The sequence below is a fragment of the Cebus imitator genome, unplaced genomic scaffold (genome assembly GCF_001604975.1).
Source record: "Cebus imitator isolate Cc_AM_T3 unplaced genomic scaffold, Cebus_imitator-1.0 Scaffold198, whole genome shotgun sequence".
NCBI classification, from domain to species: Eukaryota; Metazoa; Chordata; class Mammalia; order Primates; family Cebidae; genus Cebus; species Cebus imitator.
In genome coordinates, this window is record NW_016107513.1 from 241207 (window position 1) to 253944 (window position 12738).

General features: G+C 43.5%; 1 long non-coding RNA gene across 4 annotated transcripts; it reads left to right on the forward strand.

The window, feature by feature from the left end:
- The first annotated feature begins 923 nt into the window (after positions 1 to 923).
- On the forward strand, positions 924 to 11722 carry LOC119473968. Of its 4 annotated transcripts, none has more exons than XR_005203243.1 (3): positions 924 to 1341; positions 5845 to 6273; positions 6458 to 11722. It is a non-coding gene; the product is annotated as an uncharacterized LOC119473968 (long non-coding RNA). The 4 variants fall into 4 exon arrangements; XR_005203245.1 differs by having other exon boundaries at positions 5845 to 6018; positions 6222 to 11722; XR_005203244.1 differs by having other exon boundaries at positions 989 to 1123; positions 1242 to 1341; positions 5845 to 11689.
- Positions 11723 to 12738: the final 1016 nt, after the last annotated feature.

Sequence of the window (12738 nt, forward strand, 5' to 3'; positions counted from 1 at the left end):
CGGCCCCCTTCATTGAGGAGAAACAATGGCCAGGCCTAGAGTTCTTTCTGAAAGAGAAACGGCAGGAAGGCAGAGTTGCTCTTTGTACCCTAGCCCCTTTAGAGGAGGGGGAGTCGTACACAGGATCCCCCTGATCACTGGGCGGTGTCCGGGAGATCAGAACCCCTCAGATAGTCTGGGAGCTAAAAAGGCGCCGGCCCTGTCCTTCCAGAAGCCCCAGACAGCCGCCGGAAGAAACCCAAGCAAAACTCCGCGACCTCAAAATTCGCCAGGGGAGAAGGGGGGAGACGAAAACCACTCACTCTCACATGGCCAGTCAGTCCCCCCATGCCACCATCCCAATGTCTGATCAGGCTTGATTCTGCTGACGTGTGTATTTCAGATTAAGGATGTATTTATTTATTTATTTATTTAATCCTTCAGATCTTCCCACCCCATAAAAGAGACTTAATTCCTTTCCAGGGCGACTGGTTGATAAAAAAAGGCTCCATTTTAAAGCAATGGGGGATCATATGACTGTGACCTTGACGTGTGAAAGGGGGGAGGGGTAGGTAGTTTGGGGCCCAGACCTTAGGCCTCTGCAATTCTGGGGCGTTCTAGGCCCTTGATAAGAACATCAAGAAGAGGGATTGCTTTTCAAAGGTTACCGTTAGCACTTCATTCACTAAAGTTGAGAATTCGGTATTTTTATATTACGTGAAAAACATGATTTAATTATACTCCAAAAACAAATTAAGGACAGGCCTTCTACACAAATTGGAGGCAGCTAAATGCTCTTTTGTGCCTGCAGCCCTCGGGTTGTTAAAGAGGCTGCTGATGCATGAGAAGTAAGTGACTGATTTAACTCATTGGGATGCAGGAAGCGACCTGCCCTCTTTTGAAAAAAAGCAAGAGAGAGAGAGAGAGAGAGAAAGAGAGAGAGAGACTTCGAGCTTGAGAAGAGAGAGGGAGGGGAGAGGAGAGGAGGGAGAAGGAAATGACAGAGAGAGAGAGAGAGAGAGGGAGAGAGAGAGAGAGAGAGAGAACGCAGAGGGAGGGAGGCAGGGAGGGAGACCAAACCCCCGCTTTACTGCGTTGAAGCTTCTGAATTTCAAGCAGAAAGTAGAAGGAGCTCCAAACGGCAGTGAGTGTCTTTCCTTGGGCTGCGTGTGGCGAGCGTAGACAATGAAAATCTCCATCCCCCTCCCCCATTCCCACTAGGCTGCAAGATTCTTGTTTTCGTTCCTTCTTACCGGTGGAAGCTGTGTAAAATCAAATATGTAGAGGTGTGTAGTGATTTTTTAAAAGCCAACTAACCCACCGCACGGGCTGCGACGCGGATTACCCGAGCGCACGCCGGCTGTAAGTAAGTACCATCCTTTCCTGCGGTAGCCGGGCTCTGCGTCTCGGGCTAGGCTGGGAGTGTTCGCTTTGTGAGTCGGGTTGTTGCTTGTGTTTTGGTGTTTTGGTTCAAAGGGCCTTCTTCGAAGCTTGCACTTTTTGCACGTGAGCTGGAGAAGTGTTTCGCCCGTTGTGGGCGTGCAGAACAAGACCCTGGTTGACTTTGATGCGATGACTTGGGGCGGCAGGCGGGGGGCGGCGGGAGGCAGTGAGTCGAGGAGTTCCCGCGTCGCGAGCATCCTTGAGAGCCGCCAGCTCAGCTCTGGGCTGTAAGGTTGGTTCCTGGCAATGGATGGAAATCAGGTCACAGAGATCCCTAAGCTCTTGGGGCTCCCAGACGCGCTTGGGAGACAGAATGGAATTGGAAGGAGGGATCTGAAGGGGAGGGGATCCGCGTTCCCCCACCCCGGGCCTAAAATGGAGCCCCAGGCAGCAGCGGGCCGGGCCCCTCGGTTTTCAGGACTTATTCTTGCCGGAGTTGGCTCGCACGCTAGTATCGCGCCTTCGGTGCGTCTTTTATCTCCATCTCAAAATAAGGGATCTTCTTGGGACAAGGACTGAATAAGGGTGGGAGAGAGTATGTGTCTCACAGCGCCCAGAAGGGAGAAATTGTGTTTCTGAGAAGGTGTTTTTTGGCCTCTTGAAAATGTGCAAGAATTCCGCGGGCCCAGGCTTTCTTTGTGTGGCGGGCAGCGCCAAGCGCTTTGTGCTTCACAAGGAGAAAATGGCGAGTCCTATTGTGTTTAGGCCATTTTCTTCCGGTACAAGGATTTTCCCAAGTTCGAAATACTTCTTCAGAAGGTAGCCTTCTCGTGCCCAGGAAGGTGTGAATCGCTGAGGCTCGGCCCCATGGCCTGGCGTGGGTGCCGACCTCAGTTTAAAAGCAAGGGCCTGTTTTCTTACCGTTGGGGTACTTGTATCAAAGCACAGATACGCCCGGTGTGTGCGGATCAGTGTTCTCCAAAGATCAGCAGCGGCTCTTGGGGTTTGGGAAAATAAGTGTCTATTTATATATGCATATATACATACATATACATAACATTTTTTTCTGATAATCTGAAGGAGAAAATAAAAAACGAAAGACAGTTACGTTTTTGAAAGAGGCAATAGTTCTTTTTCTTTCTACTTTCTCCCCCTCTAGGAAACCCCAGGAGATATTAAATGTTATTCTGCTCGGTCAGTCTTTTGTTTTCTAAACTGAAGATGGGATGCTATTTTGGATGGAAGAATTATTCTGCATCTTAGCCACTGGAACATATGCTTTGCTAGAAAAGAAGTGTAAGGTGTTAGAGATGGATTTAGTTTAATGCTCTTAGTGTGTGTGTGTGTGAGAGAGAGAGAGAGAGAGAGATCTATATGCCTCTGTATAGCGATGTAAATATGAAGAGGGAGATGATTGAAAACGTTGTTTGGCTTTTGCCCCTTAATTTGTCATTTTTGCAATTGTTCTGCACTTGTTAAACCATATGTAAAAGTGAACAAGGATACCTATGCAAGAATGTCTATGTCACTTTTGAAAACCCCCAGAACGTATTGCAGGTTGAAATATATTATTTCCTATTTACTACAATTATTTGGATCTTTAAATGAAGTGGTGGTTTTGCCAGCTCAAAAACAATGTCCTAATGCAGACTTTCCCTATGTGCTTCCTGTATGTTCATTTTGGTGGCAAATATAGAATACTAAAAACAACTGGGATAGGGAAGATAATTTAAAGCCTATAGCGTTTCCCCCCTTTTGATATCATTTTAAAATGTTAGGGAGTCACATTTGTGCAGAGGCGTTGTGACTTTCATTTTTCAAAAGGTAACCCTAGTGTATCCTTTCATGTGGATCAAGACCATGGACAGCGAACTAATATTAAATCACTGAGCAAAAAGGACTCTAGTAAAATTTTGAGACCTGAGTGGAAGTTTACATTCAAAACATGTTGGAAGTCAAAATCAATCTTTATGATTTTTAAAAGGAACTCGACTGGTAAAATGTGGCATTTCAAAGTTAGTCTACCAAGTTTCAAAGAAACAATGATTATATGCTCAGTTTTTACCCTGTCTCAAATAGAAAAGTATATATTCTTTATCCAATTAAAATAAGATAAAGCCCACCTTTTGGTACTGGTAAATATAAAATTAAATCTGTCAGTTTTAGATGTAGAATGTTTTATATAAGGCCTTGAAACAGTATGGGGATAGGGAAATTTTACTGTTTTAGGTTGGCATTGACTGAATGACACTACAGAAAATTAAATTGATTTTTATCAGTGACTGAATTTCTAAATGCATAAAATTGGGAAAATTAAATGCCACTCTGATAGACAGGGATAATATGAATGGAGATATAATCCAGCTATTCCTTTTACTCCTGTGTAGGCATTGTACCCTATAATGTGCAATGTTGTGAGCAAGCACTTTTTTTTTTTCCAAGAAAGTCACAGGTTTTTTCCATATATACTGATTAGATTTGGGGCACAGGATTGGTTCAATGTGGCTCTGTGATGGAGATCAGGATATTTTGTTTTGTACATTGTCTGAATAGTCTTTACAGAATTAAAACTCATTTAAAACCATTTCATTTGTGGATTACGTAACCTTCAAAATTGCTCATTTAAATTTCCAGTTTGATGTGTCTTTTGGCTTATTTCATAACCTGACTTTAGTGCGACCTATGAAGGCCTGAAAAATCATATAAAGCAAAAACAATATACAAGTTAGAGGAATTAAAATAGCTTATAATTAAAATTAAGTTAAAAATACATCAACTTAAAAGGACCTTGGAGTTTATGAAGAAATTAAATTTTGATCTTTATTCTTCAGATTTGGCTATAAAATGAAACTGCAGTTCTTTGAATGTGCAGGTTGCTGGAATTAGATGCTACATATATTTTGAAGACACACACATTTTATTTTTAGACAACGTATTCAAAGTACTTGAGAAGAATATGCAATGACATTTCCCCCTGCCCTAATCAGGACCATGGTGAGGTCCCCGTGGTTCACCAAGTGGTGGGCCAGGGCTCTGGTTGGGACGCTGATTTAGGTTGGCAAAGAGTCATTGTTTTGAAAGGCGTATTGGTCCAGGAAGGCATTCGTGATAAGATTAAGCATAAACCTAAACCTTGGCCTGGGGGCAAGGAAGCCTGCGGGGTTGAGAAGAGGAGATGCAGATTAGCTCTGCTTTTGCTGCTTGCGCACATAATTAAGAGGCGGTCCCTCAGCTGGAGCGTGGGCTCTGTCCGGCCTAAGGTGCTTATTTTCCTGTTACTTGGCCAACCGAGTGTGAGTGAAAAGGAGCCCGAGAGCTTAAATGTGGGATCTAGATGTGTCGACTGGCGTGTGGGCGCTTGTCTCCATGTTAGGGAGAGGCAACTGAGAACGGCGACTTTGGCTTATTTTGAGAGAGCCTGGGTTTTGACAGCAAGACGGCGAGGGGAGCGTTTGGAGAGGCTGGAAGCTCGACGTCTTAGGGAGCTGCCTGCGGGCACTGCGTTGGCGCCAACGGGTTGTCGGCAAGGGCAGGGCGCTTGCCCTCTGCTGTACCCAGCCTCTGCAATTGGGGGCTGCGCGCCTTCTGCGGCTCTTTGGTTTCAAGGACACAGAGAGCTGCTCAGGACTTTGGGAGCCAACATCTGTCTGACTGGTGACGTCAGCAGCCCGTGTAATCCTCTTGTGCTGAAGGCAGATGCCTTATTTGTTTGGCTGGAGCGAGCCATTAATCCCTAATTCTGGATCAGCAAGCGAGGGGGAAAGACCGGACCGCTCCGACCCACCCCCTCCCTACCCCCATCTCCCACCTTAAAGCACCTTATACCACGGAAGCCTCTCAGCCTCCTCTTTCCTCCGCGAACGCGCTGAGCAGCGACTGAAAACCTTTTGGTCCTCTGCAGGTTTGAGCAGGGCTAGCAGGTCTCTCTCCTCCGGATTTCTAGGGCTATGTGTGTATGTAATTCTCTCTCCCATCGATTGTTTCGATTTTCTTGCCAGTCTTGCAGTTTGCAGGGTCCTAAACCAAGAGGGGTGGAGATTGGAGGGTGAGGGTCTGGCGTGTGGTCTAAGGGAGGGGGTGAGGCTGGGGAGAGGGGATGCGGAATGCGGGAACGGCTGGGACTGCACAGAAGGACCATCTGCGGACGCGTTTTCGCGGTTCCAGCTCCCGAATTCGCTTCTCTGGACGCGGTAGTGTCCACAGCGCGTGGCCTCCTCCTCGGGACTTCCGCAGCCCGGACCTGCACTCACAGCCACAGCGCCACCCTCCTCCCCTCGGGCTGCGGGCCGCGCTCTCCGTGCGCGCGGGGTTCCTTCTGCGTCCCGCTGAAGCCTGGGGACGGAGGTCGCGACCGGCCGACTGGGGTCCTGTCCTCCCGTCACCTTGTCTCCCTCGCGTGCCTCCTGCCTCGTGTCCCTGCTCCCCAGCCTCCCCCTCCTCTCTCCCGCCTCCCTAACACTGCGCTTTGATTCTGTTTTTCAGGGGCGCGTTCTGGGGTCTCTGCTCAAGACTACCTCTCAGCTCTCTCTCCCTTCCTCGGACTCTGGAGTGAGAGCGGGCCTTTCCCTCGGCCGACCACACAGTAGGGGACGCCGTGAAAAGAGCCGTCGCGCCCGCCGCCTCCTGCCCGCTGCGCAGAGGGCTCCGCCCGTAGAGGTCAACTTCCCTCACCCTTTCCTCTCTCCTGCTCGCCCTTCCTCCGCCCGGCCCAGGCGCTTCCAGCCACCGACTCCGGCCGCAGGCTGAGGAGTGCGAGTCCGCTGCGCTGCCCTGAACCGAAGCCCCTTCCAGGCCCAGACCCGAGGTCCGCGCTCCGGGGCAGTGGGAAAGCCTTAGTGAGCAGCCTTTTCTCTCCGCAGCAAACTCGTAGCCAGACCAGATGGGCCGCCCAGCTCTCCTGGGACTAGGCAGGTGCGGTTGAGTTAATTTTTCCGCATTACAAAGAAAGATGACCCAGTCCGCCCTTGGACTCTCTTTTCCCAAAATATCCCATCCAAACCCGCGGTAACATTATTGGAGGACACAGAGACCAGGCATATCTGTGTGTTTATCTTACAAGCACACACACATGTTTGTTTTCCCCTTTATATGCTAGATTTCATCCCCTACAGCAGAAAATGATTGGCGATGTTTCTGACGGAGAACAGGCAACGGCGTGGTTCTTAAAAACCTGCCATTCCTTACAAGTGCCTTAGAAGGGATTCAGGGCGAACCAACTGGGTTAATTGCATTCAGTAAAATAACACGATTACAAAATTAGATCTGTACCAGAGGGGTAATTAACTTGGATCCACGCCGTCATTTGAAAACTAGATTTATAGGCGTATGTATGTTTTTAGGCGTGTGCTGTAAATGGCATGGAGATATATGCATATGTATACGCAGACACACGCATCGTCTACACTTCCACGGAACAGACTAATTAACAGCGGCTCTGGCAGATGTGGCAGAGATGAGCGGAGACAGGAGCTGGGCTTATGAGTTATGACTCTGGGGGTAGACACTCAGAGCAGAGGGAGGGGGATGGGCAGGGAGAGAAGTGTGGTAGTCGCAGTAGGTCTGATACTTTCCGGATCAAGATCAGAGGTTCTGCCCTCCGTGTTCACAGCGGACCTTGATTTAATGTCATACAATTAAGGCACGCGGTGAATGCCAAGAGCGGAGCCTACGGCTGCACTTGAAGGACACCAAAGCGTCCCAGGGTCAGAAAGGGGAAAAGGCAATTGCAGGGAATTTAGAAGGTGGTAGGATGAACCCATCCCTTGCCGCATAAATGCCCCCCACCCCCACCCCGGACTGATTCTAGAAGCAACCTGGCGGGAAAATCTACTCTTCCGTTAGAGTCGCGGAAATCCGCCGGAAAATCTCTGAAGGGGATTTTAGGAAAGCTTCATTGACAGCTGTCAGGAGAGCAGTAGTTCCCGTCTGTGCAAATATTCTAAAGAGTTAAACCATTTAGAAAGCACTGGTTCTTTTAAGAGCAGGTAGTGTGATTGTCTGCAGTCCTAGGCCAAGCTGGGAAAACAAAACAGAAGAGAGAGGTGTAACAGTAAATGGCGTCTGGAACACATTGCGCAAGAAACCTCAAACGAACGGTCCAAACTTTGGAAAGATCTGAAGAACACCTGCCGCGCGCATTTCCCTTTGACTTCTCCCCTTCTCTTCCCAATCTCGAGGCGTCCTTGCCTGACTTTAAAACGCCAAGATAACTCTCTTGTTTTGGCATTGTCGCAATGTCCAAATCTGTCAAAGGAGTGGGATAAGGGAAAGGACCAGGTCAGAAACTTTAAAATGACTCGGGAAATTAATTTATTTGAAAGCCAATGAGGTGGACTATGTTGAGGTAGTAGTTCTGCACCACGGCTTTGGAGCCATAGAAAAATCCAGGCCGAGAAAGCGAGCCTTGATGTCTTTGTTCTGCCTTGGCCTGCAGGGGCTGGGAACAAAGGAGAGGCGCTAAAAGGATGCACCAAAGTGGCCGCGCCCTCCCTGCCGGGCGCTGTCCGCGGTGCTGACCGTGGCCCTCCTCTCTCTCCGTAATTAAACTGGGAAAGCCATAGGACCGTCCCGTTCCTACTCAAAAGAGTAGGATATTAGGTAATTTGAAAAATAAAATTTAAAAGAGAGAAAGTCCACATACAGCAAAACAATATTTTCCTGAAATCGTTCCCTCCAGCTGTTGCCACCCTTGCCTGATATTCTTTGGTCTTCACTTAGAAATGCACACAAACATTCAGTTTATGTATATGGGGAAACAATTTTCAGTTTATTTAGGCCAAAACCTGAATCCTGCCGTGGGCAGGATTGAAAGAAGGAAACTGAGGAGAATGAAGTCTTTATTATTCTTCTTCTTTCTTAAGTTGTCTTCCTTAAAACAGAAACCTGAGATCCCCAGACGCGGATCTTAGCACAGACTTAGTCACTAAAGGGACGTGCAATGGACGCAAGCGTGGGCCTCGAAACTTAAACAGGAAGGGGTGGTCGGAGACCCACCAGGTGAGACAGAGCAGGAGCCCCTGCAGCCTGCCACCTTCAGCCAGGCCTTATAGCCCGGCAGCCTTAGTTAGACGGGTCCAGAGGGTTGAGCTCTGCAGACCGCTCGGGTGCGCAGGAGCCTGCTCGGCACATCCCAGCCGGCGGGAGGCACTGGAGGGCCAGGAGGCCTGAAACCCGCACTGCGGAAAACCCGACCGCAGCCGCATCCTCATAGCTCCCGCGACGGAAAGAGGCAGGGCGGTTTACCAAAACCTATCCAGTGAAAATTCGCCTTAGGAATTGAAGGTTGGATGGGTCAGTATTGATATATTTTAAAAAATCTTTAAATTTCTCAACCTATTTCATCGTTCTTAGATATTGAGAGTATTAAATGTAAACAATACAAATTTTAATTCCCTAAGTAATGAATCAAAATAGCAAGGGAGAGAGAGAGAGAGACGAAAAATAAGCTAATTCATAGCCAGCCTGGCTGGCTATTCCTCAAAAGAAATTTCTATGCATTTGCTTAGGTTTGCCTATAAATTCACAAACATAAAGGCTGTTAAAATTAATAACAGATTGGACAATAGAGGTAGCAACACCGATTTTGATGCAGATATAAAAATGGGCCATGCATTGAAATGACCTAAAAGAGATGTGTTCATTAAGCTCTTCTTCTTCTCCCTCTCTCTCTCTCTTTTTTTTTTTTTTACACGGGACGTAGATGTATACTAAGATTCATGAGATAAAACGGCCAGGTGCAATATCCTCAGAGAGCTGTCTGCTCACCCCCTGCCTGAGGGCGGATTTTATCTGTTCTCGAATTTTAGAACTCTGCAAGTCAGGTCTTTCATATCCATCGATTACTTTGGTTTATATTTAATTTTATCCAATTTGGGAATGGGTAGGTAAAGCACAGTGGAAAATAAGGGCTGCTGGCATGACAAAATTAAAGGGTTGTGAGTATTCCTCTTATGCCAATTAAAAGCAGTTGTGGGAAGCGGAAATGAGTTTAAAGCATTACACGTTACCATGGCGGCCTTTCTTTCTAATATTTATCCAATTGCGCTGTTTTCCTGCATCCACAACTTGCATAGTCCACAAAGCACCTATGGTCCAGGGCTGCAAAATCGTCCCGCCTGATTCCGTTAGAATTCATACTACCTAGCAGGAGCAAACCTTATCCCCTCAGCCTAATCCTACCTGTTTAGGACCATCTAAACTCGGCCTTCAGAAATCTTGATTAGTTTAAAATTACTTTCTAAGTAGAAATGAAATACATGATATGAGAGAGGTTAAAATACTACTTAAAAAGGGAACACTCAATTTAGTAATTCGGTTGCCTAGATGAAATCGAGTGGCTATTGATCCTTGATGTTTCTAGATTTTTAAGACTATGTACTTTCTATTTCTCTGGAAAATAATCATCCAGTTTGATGCCCGTTACAAATTTTCCTGCTATGAAAGAAATTCTATGCGCAGCAGTTTCTCAGTAAAACAACCCAGGCTTCGCAATGGGAGAACTTCGGCGCGGCGTGCCGTGGGAGTCCTTTGACAATCTCAACTTTCATCTGGGTCTGAAATTAAAGCTTCTCGGAATAATTTAGGAACAGCTTGACCCGTTGAGATACTCAACGACAGCCCTCCAGGGAAATAGTATGTTTCCTTCCTGGGAACAAGATGCTAGCGCAGTGCACCGGGAGGTATCCGGTGTCAACAATGCCAGAGCGCCCTCTGCTGCCTCAGAGAGGCAAGACACCAGTTACAAAAGCCAGATGGCACAGTGGCAATAAGCGGAGGAAACATTAAGCTCTTAGAAACGTTTAATCTGTGAAATTTAAAAGCTCTCATCATATTCTACTTTTAAAAGGGCCACCTGATTTTGATTTTGAGCACTCCTTGGACGATATCTTCTATTCTGGAGGATAATGAAAAGTCAGTGTTTTGAAGTTTTCAGATTATTTCTGTTGGTATATTTCTCCACCCTTTCTCGAATTTTTTATGGAAATACGAAACTGCAAATCGGAGTGAAAATCCTTTGTGCAAAACAGGTGAGTGGAGAAAACGTCCTGATTTCTCCAGATAACCAAGCTCTACTAAAGAAAGAAATTTTAATTAAAATAAAGACATTAAGCACATGTTGTTGCATTATTTTAAAAAGATAATTAAAAAAGAATTTGCCTCGATGTAAGTGTTTTTTTGTTTTGTTTCAACGATCAACCCAAATTTTGCTCAGACTTTAAGTTTTGAAATAAGAAAGTGAATTATTTTTTAAAAAGAAGAAAAATTTTCTTCACATTAATATGTACACTATTTTTGCCCTTAAATTCTTTGCAATAAATGTATATACACACTCAGCTTGCAAATACTTCTTTGGAAAATAACCCACTATGAGTAGAAGTAATCAGATATGGTACTAGCATGGGCAAACCCATAAGAAAGGTTATTTGCATTAAAAATGAGTTTTTCAGTAGGGAAAATCGATTACCAAGTGAAATACAAGTTTTTGTTTTTTTTTTTTTTTAAGGTTCAAACCCTTTTAAATTTTTATGTGTTATAAGGTTTATGTCGATTAAAACAAATGTACTTTTGTAGTAATTCAACATTATGAATTTTAAGATTGCAGCATATTTTGAAACACACACTTTTGCCATGAAGACTGTTGTTGTATATATCAGTGCTGATGTAATAAAATGCTTCTGTTAACTATGTAGTTATTAAATAAATCTTGTAAAAATAAAGTTCTGTTTATTTTATCATGTCAGAACAAAATAGCTGTCTAAAATCACTTATTTTAATCTTACCTTTTAAATGAAAATGCCTATGAGAATATGAAGCTATAAGATTACTGAGGAAACTAAGATAAAATTAAAAATTGTATGACTTTGTAATTTGGTATAATTAAAAAAACATGTATTGATTAAATGATAAATAAGGTTAAATATTTGACCAACTATGTCCAGTTCCATATAAATGTAGGTACATTTGTCTTCTGAAAGGTCTTTCTCCAAATAATGCATTTACAAATTTATGGCACAATAAGTGAAGAAATAGTAGAACTTTTATGTTTTTATTTTAAGCATCCTTTTCCAAATTAAAAATATTATTTTTTCTTATAGTTAATTTAAATTTCTTCCTAAATAAATTCATATTTTATCCAGGAGAAAATAAACAGAGGGGCATAATTTTGCTATAAGTATTTTAGTTATCATAATCAGTTAAAAAACAACCTCTAGGTAAATAAAATATATAATAAAATATAAATTAAAAATGAAAATAAAATGCACTAAATTCATGGGTGGAAGACATGAACATGACTTTTTCCTATTTTAAAAACCATTCGATGTATTCTTTAAAAAAAAAAAGAGAGAGAAATGACAAAAAAAATTTAAAAAAACAGAAGAGAAGCAACTAAAGGAGCTTCTCAGATGTCCAATAGATGCTGCCCAAAGTAAAAAGCCTGCTCTAATATGTTATTCAAATTTGCATGTAAGGGTTTTTAACCTTTCTTTATTTTATATGTGTACAGGATAACATATTGTAACTGAAACACTCTTCCTAATTTTTTCCGGCTAGGAAAAGCCTATGGAAACATTCACTTCCATAGGAGTAATATTTATCTAAACAGCATATTTAGGGAAAGCACTAATAGAACACAAGCAACTAATTACCGATGCTTTTAGGGAGTAACCATAATAATAATTGTGCACTGTCTTGATGAAATTAATACAGAATTTAATATTTGTAGACCACAAAAAAGCCCTAATCGTGGACCTCGGATTTGAAAGAACAGGCTTCAGCACAATGTGTATCATTTTAGTATTCAGACTCAGCTGTCATTGCGATTTCTATCAGCTGCTACTAAGTAACTAATATACTGTAGAAATATAACTGAGTAGGAATTGAAAATAAAGTGCTTTAAGAATGAATAAAATTGGGACGTCAATAAATCAGAATTGATTGTCTTTAAGATAGAAGGTTAGTAGTTACAAACTGCAGGGAAAATATTTACATTGATGAACAAATCTCCAGGAAAGTAAAAAAGTTCAGATGTTGAATGCTATCAAGGCAAAAGAGAGTAAAATGGGAAGAAATTAAATATTTGAGACACATATAGGAAGAACGAAGAAGCAGCTTGACTTCAATTTTGTTTTTAATATTCCTGTAGATGTTTATGCAGAAAAACATTAAGGAATTCTTTGTTGTCATATGTCATAATTTTGATATTGTTGAATTAAGAAGGACAGGGAAAAGTTGAAAAACAAATAAGCAAAATATTAATTTACTATTCAACTCTTATGGATTGACAAGACAGAATTGTGTTTTTTCTTTCCTACTTGCTGGTCAAGTTCTTTTTAAACATAAAAAAGGGAAGTATTTTAAATATAATTTTATACATGG